A 20040-nucleotide genomic window follows, 5' to 3' on the forward strand; every position below is an offset into this window, starting at 1 on the left:
CTTGGATTATTTACAAGTATCACTAAAGCATGGGATTTTGAGCAGCTTTTTTGGAAAATGTGAATTAAATGTAAGATTAGGCCATACCTTTGATAATTGACAAGTACGTATTTCCCAGTGTCTAGGGGGAATTTTTTTTTAAATCTCTAGAAGTGTTTCCTGTAGACATCTATCTGTAAGTGTTCTAGGTTCTCAAGGAGCTCTTAGTCAAGTCCTTCACTTTTTATATAACATTCTCTCCAAATCTTCCTTTGGTTTTAGCAGTAGTGGTCCCACATTGCTGGCAATATATGCGTTGTACTGCCAATAGTTTACAGGATGTTTCTTAGTATAAGATTATCTCACCAAACTTAAGAGAAAGCACTTTCATGAAACTTAGGGAGTTTTTGTTGGACATCTTTCAGAAATGCTCAAGATACATGAGGATCACATGTAAAAATACTATTGGGCTGTGCTGTACTACCTGGTCATCCTGAGTTGCAACACTCTCTTGAAGTGCTTGTTTGTGAACTAACTGGTCCTGGACCGCCTCTGGTTTTGTAGGTCTAGCTGCCCTCGTGGAATTCCAAACATCAGTGCCATCCTTTCCCTTTATTCGTTATTTGAGTTCAGCAAATGAAGTTACAGTGACTAAGGAGGCTTCTGTGAACCTTGATTCTTAGGAGAGAGTTCTCTGAACAGTGAATATTCTAGTCACTCACTGGAAATTAGTAAGTTGGCATTCTGTACATTAGTATCTTGTGAGTTTGGTTCCTGTGATTCAGAAGCAGGAGCCCATTTCAGAGGCTGAGGCAAGCCTCAGGGTGTACAGTGTCTCTTCCTTTGAAGACCTTCCTTGGTGACATGTCAGCCAGCCTACAGCTACAGCATTCCTACCATGTCTCTAACTTCAAAACGTTCTTCACCAGCAAGCAGATCTCTGAAGCTGATGGATCAGACATCAGCACTGCTTAGAAGCCTTAGCACCCTAGCTGATAAGATCACGCCAGGATCAAGACCAGAAGTGTCATGACTGAAACAGAGCAGCGCATCGTGGTAAGAGTGTGAACTTCCAAGGGCCACTGCCTGGCTCCATTGCCCCCTTCTCCACGTTCCGGCTGTGTGACCTCAGCCTCAGCTTCTCCTTTGCAATGAGAGAACTTAACACATCAGGATATTGTGAGGAATAACACATAATAAAGCCCTTAACACAAGAGCCATTCAGCAAACATTGGCTGTTATTTCGAAACTCAGCCCTACTTAGAGTGTCCTGTGATGGCTGTTCCAGGTCTCACCTGCTCTCCTGCCTTCTAAACCCCTGATCTTTTTAAATCCCACATTAAGTTCAACTGTATTTCTGTGAATAGTGGAATTTCACTTTCTTTATTCAAAGAAGGCAGGTCCTTGCACATAAGGAAAGAAGTAATGGAGGAGGGCTTTTAAGCAGAGATACTCATAATTTAAAACTCTTTTGTCTTGAATTGGTGCAAGCATCCATTTATTCACAATTTTAAAACTTGTGCAATCAGCGGGGTTAGGGAAGCCAAAGCCTGGCGCAGCATTTTTTCCTCTGCTCTTCCCTTCCTGCCTGCTGGTAGATAACACTAGAATTTATGGGGCTAAACCTGTGATGTAGACAATGTCTAGAAGTTGCTACCCCCATACTTATAAATTACCTTCATAGAATCTAGAGTTATCCTTACCATTTTTTACGTTGCTGATTTATTTATAGGTGACCTCCAGCAAAAAAGTCCCTCATGAATCAACCAGAGCATGACAGGGAAGTGGGGTAGAGTGAGTATCTCCAAGCAATTCACTATCATTTCCAAACCCTCCACAAGTGTTCCCTTCATCTGGGCCTCAGTCTTACCACGGAGCAGCCTCCGCTGTGGAAGGGTAAGGAAAGTGGAATCGCTCGAGAAGGGGGAACGCCTCTGTCAGCTTGGTCCAGTAAGGTTTTGGAGCAGCCTGTCAGACGTGACCCTGAGCACTCAGGGAGGGCGAGACAGGGCTGAAGTCAGAGTTGGAGCCAGGTTTGAAGGCCAGCTTTTCGGACAGAATCTACCCTGGGAACTGTACAGCAGCACCGTCTACCCTCTGCAGCATTGCCCCGCCTGGAACAGACCTGGGTAATAAGGGCACCAGCGTCACAGAGTGGCACCTGAGGCACTGGTGGCTTTGAAATCAGTCCAAGTTCAAACTCTACCTCTGCCAGTTACAAGTTAGGTGAACTTGGGCAACGTAACTTGTCAGAGTCTTTGCTTTAGGCATGGTTCGAGGCCTTCCCCATGTCCCTAGAGGTCTCCTTACTGTGCTCCAGCGTCACACAGTAGTCAGCTGTTCACATCTGTCCTCCCCGGTAGACGTGGGCCCCTGACTGCATCATCATACGTCTTTATAGCCCCAGGCTCTGGCATAGTCACTGTCATATTATAAAGCCTCAAAAAATGTTTAATGAATTGAGTACAGAAAATACCAGTGGTCACTGGAGTTCTGACAGTAATAAACCTTACTATGTGCTCTGTATTATATAACCTCTTGCAAGCATGCTGTCTCTGAGAGCAAATTGAACAAATACAGGTATTAATATAGGAACAAACGTTTACTAAGGACTGGATGTGTTAAGCACGTGAGCCCAAAAGAGCTAAAAGATAATACCTGTAATCTAATGATTGTGTCCATAGAATAACTTTGTTAGAAACAAAAGAAAGGCAGTCGTGTCAGTTTTACAGCTTTTGTGTGATCTTTTCTCTTACAGATAAAACCTGATAACCATGTTCCACAATGCTTATGTCAGCATGACATAAAAATCCATGTAGTTTGATTTTCTGCCTAAAATTCAAATCTAATATTTGACACTAGCGTCCAAAAACCGTAGATACGAACTTTTGGTCCCTAAAAAGAATATCGCTCTTAGAACATAGCTTTGCTGGTTCTCAGAGGGTAACACTATTCATCACTTCTGATTTTCTTTCCATATGGAGTCACCTTCCGTTACAGTCCTGACCTTGCTCTGCCCTTTTACTCACTCCTCCCCAGGCAAGGAAGAGTGAAACAAGGGAATTCTAGGATGCCTTCTTATCGAAGTATGTTCTGCTCTGCCCTTCCATGCCAGAAGTTTGTAAGAACAGGCACGGTTGTCCAGTGGTGCCAGTGGATGGCAAAGTCTCTATATCTCTGGGGTGCGATGTAGGAAACAAGTTGTTGCTACAGATTTAAGCCTTGTTCTCTACTATCAGCTTTCTCAATAATGATGACACTTTTACCTCCATCTGGCTGAATACCTGAGCCTGTTTCTAAGTTGCTTAGGAGCTTAGTGGAGAATGGTGATGTTATTGACCCTCCTCAAACCCCAACTTGACAATGCTTATTTGTTAAATAGTATGGAAAGTTTATAAATGTGGGTAGCTCTTGGAATTCCAATCCAAAAGGGGGACGGACATTCTCTGACCATTCTGAATAAACTGACAACATACCTTCTCTTTATACAGTCTGTTTTTCTGCTATTGCAGTATAGACATTTTAAACTTCTTTTAAGATTTATTTTGCTTAAAAACTTTTAAAGATTTATTTTGCTTTTAAGTGCTTTTCTTGGGTGGCAGACTGGTATTTTATTTTTATTTGACGTCATGGTAAGACGCAACACATCATCCTAGTAGACTTCCTATATAAGCAATGACCAATTATAAAATATAACAGAGGGAAAGGTCTTACTTATAATAGCATTACTTCACCAGAAAAAGATACCTATGAATAAACTAAATGAAAAATTACCACCTATACAAGGAGAAGTTTACGAAGGTATTGAAGAATATAAATGAAGACATGAATTCTATGGAAAGATGTTTATATAAGAAGATTCAACATTATAAAGATGTCAATTCTTCCCATATCAGACTCTACATATCAGGCAATTTCAATAAACATAGCAAGGAGATTTTATTTTGGCTAGTGATACTGGTTCTAAAGTTCATATGGAAAAGGAGGGAAACCAGGGAAAAAATTGTAAAATAAAAGTTAATGAAGGGATTGGCCCTACTATGTGCCAAAATACATTATAAAGTTGTATTAATTAAAACAGTGCATTACTGGCACGTGAGCAGGCAGACAGATGAATGGAACAGAACAGAGTATAGAAGTAGACCTATATTAGATAAAGTAACAATATGTGGTTTAAGGAAAGACAGAAAAAAGGGAAAAAAATGAATGGCTCATAAAATGAAAGATGATTTCTCATTTTCATAAAGTCCAAAACAGGTGTTCCTGCTTGGCAGGCTCTCCTCCAGGCAAGGATTCTGGAGCTCGTGCTCCTTGCATCTTTAGCTCTGCCATGCTCAGTATGTGGCTTCTCAAGTTTTTCTGGAGGATATCTCCATTCCACATGGCAGAAGGCAAAGAGGATGGAGGATCATGTGTGGGAAGCTTTTACGTGCCAGGTCCATCACTTCCTGACTGCAGTCGAAGCTGGGAAACTAACGTGCTGTGAGCCCAGAGAGAGGAAGGAAAAGCTTTGGTAAATAACTAGCATTCTCTCCCACAAGACCCAAATGCATATGGAATTTAATATGTCACCAGGGTGGCATTTGATATCAATGGGGAAAGATGAATTATTCAATTAATGATCCTGAAGAACTGGATAGCTGTCTCAAAAAAGAAAAAAAAGTTGGATTCCCAATTCATTCCTTGCAACAAAATACATTATAATTCAGTCAAATTTGAATGGGAGAAAAAAGGAAGGAAACTATTAGAAAACACAGGAGAAAAGGGAAGGTCTTTTTATAAATAAGCATGCCCGCCCAGAAGACTCAAGGAAATGTGGGGTTAAGATTGTATAGCGCATTCACCCAGATACAACTATTCCAAGTTTCACAGTCCTATTTCTTCCTTTTCAGGGCCCTTACATTAACGCAGAACACCTGCTTTGGCTTGCATTCGGCATCCCACTGTAGCTCTGACATTTTTATTATCGTATCCTGAGGCTAATGTTCAGCATAGTCTGCCCTCCTGCTGCAAGAGGTAAGAGTCTAATTAAAATCAGCCATGAAAGCCTTCTGGCTCTCTTGACATGCCCTGAGTTGATAGTTGGCTGACCTGGTGTGCCAGTCTCTTTCTTCAAGGCTTCCAGGAGAGTTAACAGAAGTCAGCCACCTCTACAATCCTTTTGAATACCATTGTCCCACACCACTCAAGAGCTACCACGTATTCCCCAGCCTGGTCCCTTCCACCCGTTCCTTATTCCCAAACAGAGGTGAAAGTCTTAGTAAACGTGCTGCTAGAGCATGCTGTGGGTTGTCACTACCCCGACTTAGACCAGCAATGAGGTTCTTGATGCCTCTTGACCAGAGAGTGAGCAAATTCTCTAGCCCCATTCTTGAGGGTCAACTTTCCATGGCCATCTCTGGTACCAGTTTAGGTCTCCGCAAAAGCAGACCTTGAGGCAAGGATTAGGGGGCATGTAGCTACTGGGGAGGTGATATCAGGAAGAGAGGACGTAGGGAAAGTGAGATAGAGAAGGTAGAAAAGTCAATAAAGGATACATTAAAGTGAAGATTACTGCTGTAGTCAACAAGAGCTGAATTCACTCTGAGGAACCGGCAAGAATTGCCTGCTGAGAGATGGAGAAGCTTACATATTTATCCACTGATTCCTATTCTTTATCGGTTGGGGGTTGCCTCCGAGAGGCTGATAGACTGTTTCTTCCCAGCCATCCTGGAAAGTCCACCCTTGCAGGGTGGAGCACGTTCCGTGACACCTCAGAATGACTCGGGAAGAGAAGCAGAAAGATTCAGACACAAGTTGGATGCTGTCAGAATGTGCAGGAACTGTTATTTATGGCTGCAGGTAAAGTTACTAGCTGGGATATTAACAGCATCTGCTACAGCAAGAATTAAGATACCAATTCTGTCTATATTCCTTTCAAGCAGTTTTAAACAGCATCTGTTGTATTGCTGAAGGTGTAGGCAAACAGCATGCTGATGTACTGTTCCGAATGTGTATTGATACAGCCTCTGAAGGGCAACTGGACGGTGGCTGTCAATATTGAAGGTGTGGGAATTCCCTGGGGGTCCAGTGGTTAGGACTTCACGTTTTCACTGCCTAGGGTGTGGGTTCAGTCCCTGGTTGGGGAATTAAGGTCCCTCAAGCTACGCGGCATGGCCAAAAAATATATATGTATAATATATATATTGAAGGTGTATATACTTTTCGATCCAGGTTTAGGAATTTCACTGCTAGGAATTGATCCTGAAGATATTGATGCAAAGCCTTTCATACAAGTATTTTCATTGTAATCATAGAGGATTGGGCACTGGTTTCCTCCATGGGGCACTGGGTAAATTATTGTACATCCATATAGTGGCACCCTTAAATAGAAGGGGATCCTCTCTGTGTACTGACATTGAACACTCTTATCAGAAGGCAGCAGAAAATGATTAACTGTTTATTCAGTATACTACTGTACTGTATAAGTGGGAAAAGAAAAAGTGTGTTTGCATATGTACAAACTATCTCCAGAAGGAGATTTCTACATGCTATGGATTGTATTCTTCTTATAACTTTTCTGTTATTCCTAGGGACTTGGGATAAGAGGTGGCGGCTCCAGGGTAGTATTAGTCTACCAGATGGTAGATTGTGAAAACAAGTGTGATGAAAACTGACAAATAATAACAGAGTACGGCAAAGTGACTGGATAGCAGGTAAACATTCACAAACTGGTGGTTTTCCTGTTCACCAGCAATAGATAGTTAGAAAATGTAATCGAAGGGAATTTGCAACAGAAACCTAAGTATAAAACACCTCTAAGAATAAACATAACAATAAATATATAAGATCTTTACAGGGGAAAAAGTAAACTATAGGACATAGAAAAACATCTAGATAAATGGAGACTATTAATGGTCTCAATATATTATGATGCCAGTTCTCTCCAACTTGTTCCATAAAGACAATGTAATCCCCCAAATATCCTAATAATATTTAGTATATAGTTTAACAAGCTAATTTAAGAATTCATAAGTAAGGCTACAAGTATATGCGTAGCTTAGACAGTTACGGAGTGGGAGAAATCAAATGATCAGTAAATGTAAAAATCAATGTTATTCTCCCTAGTCATTGCAGACATGTAAATTAAAATAAGATGTAACTTTTCACCATATAATTGGCAAAAAATAAAAAATGTTGATACTACCAATCAAGAATGTGAGGAAATGGTATTCTCCCACTCAACTGATAGAAAAAACATTATTTAAGGCTCTCTGAAAAGCAACGTGGCAGTAACTTTGAAAATGGTAATTATTCATTCTCAATGACCCAGCAATTCCATTTCTCAATATCTATCCTGTATGCATCAAACATGTAATTTAAGTGGCGTGCACAAAGATATTCTTACCCCTAGTTCATAGTTGCAAAGAAAAGAAAAAAGGACAACCTAAATACCCATCGATATATTCATAAATGGCTACATAAGCCATAGTAAAGCCCTACTATGAAATATTATGTAGTAATTTAAAAGAATGATGTAAATCAATATCTACTGACATGAAAAGAATAAAAAGCAAGGTTTAGAATACTGAATTCAATAGCATCCCACTTATGAAAAATATAAAACACCACAAAACATTGAACACTTGTACAGGTACAAATGCATGATTATATATTAATTTTTTTTGAATTTAATTTTATTTTTTTATACAGCAGGTTCTTATTAGCTATCCATTTCATACTTATTAGTGTATACATGTCAATCCCAATCTCCCAATTCATCCCACACCCCCAGCCGCCACTTTCGCCCCTTGGTGTCCATACGTTTGTTCTCTACATCTGTGTCTCTATTTCTGCCCTGCAAACCAGTTCATCTGTACCTTATTTCTAGGTTCCATATATATGCGTTAATGTACGATATTGGTTTTTCTCTTTCTGACTTACTTCACTCTGTATGACAGTCTCTATATCCATCCACATCTCTACAAATGACCCAATTTCGTTCCTTTTTATGACTGGGTAATATTCCATTGTATATATGTACTACATCTTCTTTATCCATTCTTCTGTTGATGGGCATTTAGGTTGCTTCCATGACCTGGCTATTGTAAATAGTGCTGCAGTGAATATTGGGGTGCATGTGTCTTTTTGAATTATGGTTTTCTCTGGGTATAAGCCCAGTAGTGGGATTGCTGGGTCATATGGTAGTTCTATTTTTAGTTTTTTAAGGAAACTCCATACTGTTCTCCATAGTGGCTGTATCAATTTACATTCCCACCGACAGAGCAAGAGTGTTCCCTTTTCTCCACACCCTCTCCAGCATTCGTTGTTTGTAGATTTTCTGATGATGCTCATTCTAATTGGCGTGAGGTGATACCTCATTGTAGTTTTGATTTGCATTTCTCTAATAATTAGTGATGTTGAGCAGCTTTTCATGTGCTTCTTGACCATCTGTATGTCTTCTTTGGAGAAATGTCTGTTTAGTCTTCTGCGCATTTTTCGATTGGCTTGTTTGTTTTTTTTAATATTGAGCTGCATGAGCTGTTTATATATTTTGGAGATTAATCCTTTGTCCACTGATTCGTTTGCAAATATTTTCTCCCATTCTGAGGGTTGTCCTTTTGTCTTGTTTGTAGTTTCCTTTGCTTTGCAAAAGCTTTTAAGTTTCATTAGGTCCCATTTGTTTATTTTTGTTTTTATTTCCATTACTCTGGGAGGTGGGTCAAAAAAGATCTTGCTGTGATTTATGTCAAAGAGTGTTCTTCCTGTGTTTTCCTCTAAGAGTTTTATAGTGTCCGGTCCTACATTTAGTTCTCTAATACATTTTGAGTTTATTTTTGTGTATGGTGTTAGGGAGTGTTCTAATTTCATTCTTTTACATGTAGCTTGTCCACTTTTCCCAGCACCAGTTATTGAAGAGACTGTCTTTTCTCCATTGTATATCCTTGCCTCCTTTGTCTTAGATTAGTTGACCATAGGTGCATGGGTTTATCTCTGGGCTTTCTATCCTGTTCCATTGATCTATATTTCTGGGTTTTGTGCTAGTACCATATTGTCTTGATTCCTGTAGCTTTGTAGTATAGTCTGAAGTCAGGGAGTCTGATTCCTCCAGCTCCGTTTTTTTCCCTCAAGACTCCTTTGGCTATTCGGGGTCTTTTGTGTCTCCATACAAATTTTAAGATTTTTTGTTCTACTTCTGTAAAAAATGCCACTGGTAATTTGATAGGGATTGCATTGAGTCTGTAGATTGCCTTGAGTAGTATAGTCATTTTCACAATATTGATTCTTCCAATCCAAGAACATGGTATATCTCTCCATCTGTTTGTGTCATCTTTGATTTCTTTCATCAGTGTCTTATAGTTTTCTGCATACAGGTCTTTTGTCTCCCTAGGTAGGTTTATTCCTAGGTATTTTTTTCTTTTTGTTGCAATGGTAAACGGGGAGTGTTTCCTTCATTTTTCATTCAGATTTTTCATCATTAGTGTATAGGAATGCAAGAGATTTCTGTACATTAATTTTGTATCCTGCAACTTTACCAAATTCATTGATTAGATCTAGTAGTTTTCTGGTGGCATCTTTAGGATTCTCTATGTATAGTATCATGTCATGTGCAAACAGTGACAGTTTTACTTCTTCCTTTCCAATTTGTATTCCTTTCATTTCCTTTTCTTTTCTGATTGCCATGGCTAGGACTTCCAAAACTATGCTGAATATAAGTGGCGAGAATGGGCATCTTTCTCTTGTTCCTGATCTTAAAGGGAATGCTTTCAGTTTTTCACCATTGAGTGTGATATTAGCTGTGGGTGGCCTTTATTATGTTGAGGTAGGTTCCCTCTATGCACACTTTCTGGAGAGTTTTTATCATAAATGGTTGTTGAATATTTTTTAAGGGGGTTTTATTTATTTTATTTATTATTATTATTTTTGGCTGCATTGGGTCTTCATTGCTGCGTGCAGGCTTTCTCTAGTTGTGGCGAGTGGGGGCTACTCTTCGTTACAGTGCACGGGCTTCCCATTGTGGTGGCTTCTCTTGTGGAGCGTGGGCTCTAGGCACGTGGGCTTTAGTAGTTGCAGCATGCAGGCTCAGTAGTTGCGACACATGGGCCCTAGAGTGCGCAGGCTTCAGTAGTCATGGAGCATGAGCTCAGTAGTTGTGGCACACGGGCTCAATAGTTACGGCTCACAGGCTCTAGAGCGCAGGCTCAGTAGTTGTGGCACATGGACTTAGTTGCTCTGCGGCATGTGGGATCTTCCCAGCCCAGGGATTGAACCCGTGTCCCCTGCATTGGCAGGTGGATTCTTAATCACTGTAGCTTTTTTCTGCATCTATTGAGATGATCATATGGTTTTTATTCTTCAGTTTGTTATGTGATATATCACATTGATTGATTTGTAGATATTGAAAAATCCTTGCATCCCTGGGATAAATCCCACTTGATCATTGTTTATGATCCTTTTAATGTTAGAGTTGGTTTGCTAGTATTTTGTTGAGGATTTTTGCATCTATGTTCATCAGTGATATTGGCCTGTAATTTTCTTTTTTTGTGATATCTTTGCCTGGTTTTTGTATCAGGGTGATGGTGGCCTCGTAGAATGAGTTTGGAAATGTTCCTTCCTCTGCAATCTTTTGGAATAGTTTTGGAAGGATGGATGTTAACTCTTCTGTAAACGTTTGGTAGAATTGACTTGTGAAGCCATCTGGTCGTGGACTTTTGTTTGTTGGGAGCTTTAAAATTACTGACTTAATTTCAATACTGGTAATTGGTCAGCTCATATTTTCTACTTCTTCCAGGTTCAGTTTTAGGTGATTGTTTCTTTCTAAGAATTTGTCCATTTCTTCTAGCTTGCGTATTTCATTGGTGTATAGTTAGTTGCTTGTAGTAGTCTCTTATGATCCTTTGTGTTATATTTCTGTGCTGTCGGTGGTAACTTCTCCCTTTTCATTTCTGATTTTATTGATTTTGGTTATCTCCCTTTTTTTTTTTTTAAGATTTATTTATTTTTGGCTGCATCAGGTCTTAGTTGCAGCATGCAGGATCTTCGTTGAGGAATGTGGGATCTCTCTAGTTGTGGCGTGCGAGTTTTCTCTTCTCTAGTTTTGGCGCATGGGTCCAGGGCACCTAGGCTCTGTAGTTGTGAGGCGCGGGTTCCAGAGCACGTGGGCTCTGTAGTTTGTGGCATGAAGGCTCTCTAGTTGAGGCGTGAGAGCTCAGCAGTTGTGGCACACGGGCTTAGTTGCCCCATTGCATGTGGGATCTTCGTTTCCTGACCAGGGATTGAACCCATGTCCCCTGCATTGTAAAGCGGATTCTTTACCACTGGACCACCAGGGAAGCCCCTCCTTTTTTTTCTTGATGAATCTGGCTAAAGGTTTATCCATTTTGTTTATCTTTTCAAAGAACCAGCTTTTAGTTTCATTGATCCTTTCTATTGTTTTTTAGTCTCCATTTCATTTATTTAGCCTCTGATCTTTATGGTTTCTTTCCTTCTACTCACTTTGGGTTTTGTTTGTTCTTCTTTCTCTAGTTGCTTTAGGTGTAAATTTAGATTTTTCATTTGCAATTTTTCTTGTTTCCTGAGGTAAGCTTGTATCAGTGTAAACTTCCCTCTTAGAACTGCTTTTGCTGTGTCCCATAGGTTTTGGATCATTGTGTTTTCATTTTCATTTGTCTCTAGGTATTTTTTGATTTCCTCTTTGATTTCTTCAGTGATCCATTGGTGGTTTAGTAGCAGATTGTTTAGCCTCCATGTGTTTGTGTTTTTTGCAGTTTTTTTTTCTTATAGTTGATTTCTAGTTTCGTAGCATTGTGGTTGGAGAATTTTTTTAAACCATAATCCAGTGAGAAATACTGGCATAGTAACAAGAGATAAATTAAACTCTTAATAAAGAACTACTACAGTAAGATTAGAATCTTACCTTTTAAGAAAAAAAAAGCTGAAAGTAGCTTGATGAAAGGAGGTATAAAAAATGGTTGGGGCATCTGGGATATAGCAACAAAATCAAAATACATAAAGATGGTGAAAACTAAGTACTATGCCCATCTGAGACAAAACATGTAACCAAACTGAGCCAAAAGGAAGAAGGGGGGCGATATGGAGGAGGGTGGAGAAGAAGCAAAGTACAGAAGAGTATCTATGGCATGTTACTCTTCACATAGAAGGAGATGACCTAGAGGGGTGGGATAGGGAGGATGGGAGGGAGGCTCATGAGGGAGGGGATATGGGGACATATGTATGCATATGGCTGATTCACTTTGGTGTACAGCAGAAACTAACACGGTATTGTGAAGCAATTATACTCCAATAAAGATCTATTAAGAAAAAAAGAAAATACGTATGTATCTTATTTGTGCAAAAGATATATTCCCTGACTTACAATGGAGTTACGTCCTAATAAACCTATCTTAAAGTTGAAAATGTATTTAATACACCTAAACTACTGAATATCATAGTTTAGCCTAGCCTACCTTAAACATGTGCAGAACACTAACATTAGTCTACAGTTGGGCAAAATCATCTAACACAAAAGCCAATTTTATAATAAAGTATTGAATATCTCATGGAGTATTAAATACTGTACTAAAAGTGAAAGACAGCATGGTTGTCTGGGTACAGAATGGTTGTAAGTGTATTGGTTGTTTATACTCATGGTCACATGGCTGATGGAGCTACAGCTTGCTGCCCCCGCCCAGCATCACAAGAGAGTATCTACCGCATGTTACTAGCCTGGAAAAATCAAAATTAAAAATTCTAAGTACAAATGGGTATAGCTTCACACCATTGTAAAGCCAAGAAATCGTAAGTTAAAAAATCTTAGGGTTTCCCTGGTGGCTCAGTGGTTGGGAGTCCGCCTGCCGATGCAGGGGACACAGGTTCGTGCCTCGGTCCAGGAAGATCCCGCATGCTGCGGAGCGGCTGGGCCCGTGAGCCATGGCCGCTGAGCCTGCGCGTCAGGAGCCTGTGCTCCGCAACGGGAGAGACCACAACAGTGAGAGGCCCGCATACTGCAAAACATAAATTAATAATAATAATAATAGTATTGAATTTGAGCTCAGAAAACAAATTTCCGTGAATCCATACCAACATAAAAAACGATTGAAGGGCTTCCCTGGTGGCACAGTGGTTGAGAATCCGCCTGCCAATGCAGGGACACAGGTTCAAGCCCTGGCCCGGGAAGATCCCACACGCCATGGAGCAACCAAGCCCGTGTGCCACAGCTACTGAGCCTGCGCTCTAGAGCTTATGCTCCGCAACAAGAGAAGCCACCGCAGTGAGAAGCCCGCGCACCACAACCAAAAGTAGCCCCCACTCTGCACAACTAGAGAAAGCCTGCACGCAGCAACGAAGACCCAGCACAGCCAAAAATAAATTAATTAAATAAATAATTTTTTTAAAAAAGGAATTGAATAAATACATGTATAGGGGAAACAATATCTCTTCTTACAAAAGAATTCCAACTAATAAATGTAGAAGAAATGAGAGAAATAAAAAAAATTACCACCAGGCAGACACCACCATAGTAAGTGTTGCAGGTCTGGTCAGTTTGATGGATGCTAAAATCAGTTGTGAGTGTTCGAGAAGAAAGAAGATATTTCATAGTCTCAGAGTATTTCGCCAAGATATTTGTCAATTACATAGGGAAAACTGGTAACTTTACTGTGGAGAATATCTGCAGACACCTCCTTAGCCAAGGGATCAAGGTTAATAAATCACCAGCAACAAATCACACTGAAATCATTATGCACTGAGATGGACACAATATCACTTCTGGGGTAATCTTGCTAAAAATTCAACACCTCAAGCTAATCACGAGAAAACATCAGACGAACCCAAGTTGAAAGACATTCTACAAACTATCAAGGTCATGAAGGACAAAGAAAGACTGAGAAACCATCACAGATTGCCGGAAACCAAGGAGCCAATAACTAAATGCAATGTGGATCATGGGTTGGATCCTGAAGCAGAAAAAGGACATTAAGGGGAAAATGAGTGAAATTTAAATAAGATCTGTGTTTGGTTAATAGTATTCACCAATGCTATTTTTCTGTTTTTGGTAATTGTATGATGGTTATGGAATTGTGAAAATTACGGAAGCTGGGAGAAAGGCATATGTAAGCTCTTTGTACTATTTCTGCAACTTTCCTTTAAGTGGAAAATTATTTCAAAAGAAAAAGAGAACATAGAGAGAAAGGGCATTGTTCTCAATACTCTCTTTCTTTGTATTTGCTATGTTCAACCCTGCCAATGTGCTTGCATCTCCCTGCTCTATTTGATGGCACAAAATATTACATGCTGGGAAATTGTGCAGATGAACCAATATAGTTTCCATGGCATACTGACATCATTTCCCTACTTTCCAATCTCATATGAGCTTAATTAATGCACTTTAAAGAATTTTACCAAAATAGACTATATTGAAGTTGCATGTGACATATTTGATTAAAATGGAATCATGAAATATGAGGGGGGAAATCAGTATTTAAAAGTCAATATAAGCTTACAATAGCCAAAACAATCTTGAAAAATAACAAATTTGTAAGACTAACATTTCCTGATTTCAAAACTTATTACTTACCTATAGTAATCAAAACAGTGTGATAGTGGCATGAGGATAGACATATAGACCAAAAGAATAGAATAGAGCCCCCAAATAAACCCAAGCACATCTGGTCAATTGATTTTCAATAGGAGTGCCAAGACTATTAAATGGGGAAAGACAGTCTTTTTAACAAAAGGTAGTGAGAAAACTGGATATGCACATGCAAAAGAATGAAGTTGGATCTTTACCATATACCATATACAAAAATTAACTCAAAACAGATCAAAGGCTTAAGCTTAAGAGCTAAAAGTATAGAATTTTAAAATGAAAACATAGGGGAAAGTCTTTATGACATTGGATTTGGCAATAATTTCTTGGATATGACACCAAAAGCATAGGCAATAAAGAAAAAATAGAAAAATTGGACTTCATCAAAGACATTTGTGCATTAAAGGACATTATCAAGAAAGTAAAAAGACAGTTTATAGAGTAGCAGAAAATATTTGCAAATCATCTATCTGATAAAGGATGTTAATCCAGAATATATAAATAATTCCTATGAGGCAATGGGTTAAAAAAACCTCAATTCAAAAATGGGAAAAGATCTTGAATAGGCATTTCTCCAAAGAAGATATACAACTAGACAATAAGCACATGAAAAGATGTTTAACATCATTAGTCATTAGGGAAATGCAAATCCAAACCACAATGAGATACCACTCTATGCCCATTAGGATGGCTATGATTCTAAAACAAACAACAAAAACAAACAAAAAAGGAAAATAACAAGTGTTGGCAATGCTCTGGAGAAACTGGAGTCTTCATGTATTGCTGTAGGAAAGTAAAATGGTTTAGCCGCTGTGGAAAATAGTTTAGCAGTTCCTCAGAAAGTTAAACATTGAATTACTGTATGACCCAGCAATTCCATTCCAATGTATATACCACAAAAATACTGAAAGCAGGGACTCAAACAGGCACTTGTTCACCAATATTCATAACAGCATTATTCACAATAGTCAAAAGGTAGAAACAGCCCAAAAGTTCATCTACAGGTGAATGGATAAACAAGTTGTTGTATATATATACAATGGGATATTATTCAACCATAAAAAGGAATGGAATTCTGATACATGCTACAACATGGATGAACCTTGAAAACATTTTGCTAAGTGAAATAAGCCAAACACAAAAGGACAAGTATTGTATGATTCTACTTCTATGAGGTACCTAGAACAGGCAAATTCATAGAGACAGTAAGTAGAATAGAGGTTACCAGGGCCTGGAAGGAAGGGGCAATGGGGAGTTGTTTAATGGGCACAGATTTTCTGTTTGGGATGATAAAGTTCTGGAAATGGATAGTGGTATTGGTTGCACAACATTGTGAAAGCACTTAATGCCACTGAATTGTACACTTAAAATGGTAAATTTTATGATACACATATATTTTTTTCTTTAACAGTTTTATTGAGGTATAATTCACATATAATAAATGACACATTTAAATTTTCAGTTTTATATGATACATATATTTTAACACAAGAGCTCAATACTATACATGAAACATATAATATTGTATGTCAAATATACTCAATTAAAAAAATTAAATTACATTCCAAAAAACTCAATAAAACATATGATGTGAAATACAGATGTATAATCATAGTAATTAACAATTATAAGTAGACATTTAAAAATTTTGCCTATATCCCCCAAAGTTTATGTGTTCTAGTTGTCCAAAGAACATTTTGAGGAACTTATCATTAGGAAAATGAGGGATCTCCTAGATATAGTCTGCCTTATCTGTAAGTGTATATGCTCGTGTGCATGTATGTGTGTGTGTGTGTGAGTGTGTGTGTGTGTGTGTGTGTGTGTGTGTGTGTTGTATGATGGGAAATAGAAGAAAAGAGAAGAGGGTACTACCTCTTCATATTGAAAGAAGATCGTCCTTTTTGCTTGTCCTGGGGAAAAAAGAACACTGACATGACATACTTTTGGGAATGCTGCAGACTGATCAAGAAAAAAAGGAGGGAAAGTACACATTACCACCATTAAAAATGAAGGAGGGAATATCACCACAGACCCTACATATATTAAAAGGCAAATAAAGGAATGTAGTGAATAACTTTATGCCTATAAACTTGACAAATAGATGAAAAGAGTTCTTTTAAAAACACAACTTACCAAACTGATACAAAAAGAAATAGAAAATTTTCATAACTCTATTTTTAAAGTTGAATTGATGATGGAAAACCTTCCTGCAAAGAAAACTGCAGGCCCAGATGGTTTTCTTCGGGAATTCTATCAAACATTTAAGGAAGAAATTATACTAATCTTACGCAAACTCCTTTAGAAAATAGAAAGTGTTCCCAGCTCATTTTATGAAGCCAAGATAATACTGCCAAAAACTTGACAGAAACACTACAAGAAAATTGGAGACCAACATCTCTTAAGTTGCAAAAATCTTTCACAAAATATTAGCAAGTCAAAAGCAGCAATACTACATCCTGATTAAGTAGGTGTATTCTAGGAATAGAAGGTTGCCTTAACATTTGATAATCAGTTGGTGTTATTTGCCACTGTAACAGAATAAAGGAGAAAAACCATATAACCATACCAATAAATGCAAAAATGCCTCATAAAATTCAATAGCCATCATGATTTTAAAACAAAAACCTCTTTGCAAACTAAAACATGAAAGGGAACTTTTTGTTAAATTTAAAAGCATTTAGGAAGAACCTAAAGATAATATACCTAAAGGTTGATTATACCTAAAGAATATTGAATATTCTTCCCTCAAGATTATAAACAAAGCTAAGATGTTCACTCTCACCACTTTTTTCAATATTGTACTGGAGACCTTAGCCAATGTAAAAAGGTAAGAAAAAGATATAAAAGTCATACATATTACAAAGGAAGAAATAAAATCATTAGCATTTAAACAAGCATTAAAATCCACAAAATACTTAGGAACAAATTTAACAAAAGACATGTAAGACCTCTACAGTGAAAACTATAACACGTTACTGCCAAGACTTGAGCTGCAATTTAATGACTGCTATCCATGAAAATACTTTGTAAGGAGATTCTGTTTGAGGCACTTTAATATTTTGATGAAGTGTTCCTCAAGCTGGACAAAAAGCAATACCTGGCCCTGGAAAGATTTGCATTACTACTACTCAGTCCGACTAATAGTTGGCTAAAAATTTTATAACAGAAAAGTAAGTCTGCAATTATTATGTTTTTTTTTTCCTCAGCCCACCTGGATAATATTGATGTCCCCTTCCCTCAGAACACTATACATGACATTCCAGAGAAGGCTGGCAGAACCCTGCTGAAAACCCAAGCATTGCATCTTGTTGATTTTCCTTCGATGTTTGATTAGCATACCCTGCCTACATCATCCTCCGACTCTGGATCATCCAGTGACTCTGAAAGCCACTCCAGGAGCGGTCCATTGAAACCTGGTGAGTGCAGAGCAGTCTCTCTTGCCCTTGCTGGAAAATGACCTATAACAATTGGGGTGCTCACCTGCTACAGTAATGGAGAGGTAGGTACATGTAAAGAACCACAATCTTCCTGTTCTCTTTCTCTTTTCTCTCCTCCTTTAATCCCTTCAGAGTTTTGTTTTCGTTTTTGTTTTTTGGCTGCACCCTGCAGCTATGCAGGATCTTAGTTCCCTGACCAGGGATCAAACCAGTGCCCCCTGCAGCAGAAGCGTGGAGTCTTAACCACTGGACTGCCAGGTAAGTCCCCAGAGGTTTCTATTTTTGAGTTTCTATGAGCTTAATTCTGACCAGTTTTTGAACAAAACCTATTGCCCTGTAAACAAAGACCCTCTACTTTTTTTTTTTTTTTTTTTTTTTTGCGGTATGCGGGCCTCTCACTGTTGTGGCCTCTCCCGCTGCGGAGCACAGGCTCCAGACGCACAGGCTCAGCGGCCATGGCTCACGGGCCCAGCTGCTCCGCGGCACGTGGGATCCTCCCGGACTGGAGCACGAACCCGTGTCCCCTGCATTGGCAGGCAGACTCTCAACCACTGCACCACCAGGGAAGCCCAGACCCTCTACTTTTATACTTTGTGTATTATCAAGCAGTATTTGGACTTACACCTACCTTTGTCACTTTGAAATAATGTAAGGTTAATTTAACAGGTTTTTTTTTCCATTTTGAGTTTATATTTGTATATGGTGTGAGAAAATGTTCATAGTTCATTCTTTTTTTGAATTTTATTTTATTTTATTTTTTACACAGCAGGTTCTTATTAGTTATCTATTTTATACATATTAGTGTATATATGTCAATCCCAGTCTCACAATTCATCCCAGCCCTCATCCCCCTTTCCCCCCTTGCTGTCCATATGTTTGTTCTCTATGTTTGTGTCTCTATTTCTGCCTTGGAAATAGGTTCATCTGTACCATTTTTCTAGATTCCACATATATGCGTTAATATATGATATTTATTGTTCTCTTTCTGACTTACTTCACTCTGTATGACAATCTCTAGGTCCATCCACATCTCTACAATTGACCCAATTTCATTCCTTTTTATGGCTGAGTAATATTCCATTGTATATATGTATCACATCTTCTTTATCCATTCATCTGTCAATGGACATTTAGGTTACTTCCATGGCCTGGCCACTGTAAAAAGTGCTGCAATGAACATTGGGGTTCATGTGTCTTTGAATTATGGTTCTCTCAGGGTATATACCCAGTAGTGAGATTGCTGGGTCGTATGGTAGTTCTATTTTTAGTTCTTTAAGGAACCTCCATACTGTTCTCCATAGTGGCTGTATCAATTTACATTCCCACCAACAGTGTAAGAGGGTTCCCTTTTCTCCACACCCCCTCCAGCATTTGTTGTTTGTAGATTTTCTGATGGTGCTCATTCTAACTGGTGTGAGGTGATAACCTCATTGTAGTTTTTTTTTTTTTTTTTTTTTTTTTTTTGCGGTACGCGGGCCTCTCACTGTTGTGGCCTGTCCCGTTGCAGAGCACAGGCTCCGGACGCGCAGGCTCAGCGGCCATGGCTCACGGGCCCAGCCGCTCTGCGGCATGTGGGATCTTCCCAGACAGGGGCACAAACCCACATCCCCTGCCTCGTCAGGCAGACTCTCAAGCACTGTGCCACCAGGGAAGCCCCCTCATTGTAGTTTTGATTTGCATTTCTCTAATGATTAGTGATGTTGAGCAGCTTTTCATGTGTATGTTGGCAATCTGTATAACTTCTTTGGAGAAATGTCTATTTAGGTCTTCTGCCCATTTTTTGATTGGCTTGTTTGTTTTTTTGGTATTGAGCTGCCTGAGCTGTTTATGCATTTTGGAGATTAATCCTTTGTCCGTTGATTCGTTTGCAAATATTTTCTCCCATTCTGAGAGTTGTCTTTTAGTCTTGTTTATAGTTTCCTTTTCTGTGCAAAAGCTTTTAAATTTCATTAGGTCCCATTTGTTTATTTTTGTTTTTATTTCCATTACTCTGGGAGGTGGGTGAAAAAAGACCTTGCTGTGATTTATGTCAAAGAGTGTTCTTCCTATGTTTTCCTC

The 20040-nt window shown here is 38.9% G+C and overlaps 1 protein-coding gene across 1 annotated transcript in view; it reads left to right on the forward strand.

The window, feature by feature from the left end:
- Positions 1-78: 78 nt before the first annotated feature.
- Positions 79-20040, forward strand: part of LOC115845563 (Golgi phosphoprotein 3-like) — a 32779-nt gene continuing 12817 nt past the window's right edge. Inside the window, exons 1-5 of the mRNA XM_070045130.1 lie at positions 79-1875; positions 4872-4995; positions 6552-6674; positions 17752-18044; positions 18155-18240. The gene's annotated coding sequence lies outside the window, so the exon portion shown is untranslated. The remainder of the gene's footprint in view (positions 1876-4871; positions 4996-6551; positions 6675-17751; positions 18045-18154; positions 18241-20040) is intronic.

The sequence above is a fragment of the Globicephala melas genome, chromosome 3 (genome assembly GCF_963455315.2).
Source record: "Globicephala melas chromosome 3, mGloMel1.2, whole genome shotgun sequence".
NCBI classification, from domain to species: domain Eukaryota; kingdom Metazoa; phylum Chordata; class Mammalia; order Artiodactyla; family Delphinidae; genus Globicephala; species Globicephala melas.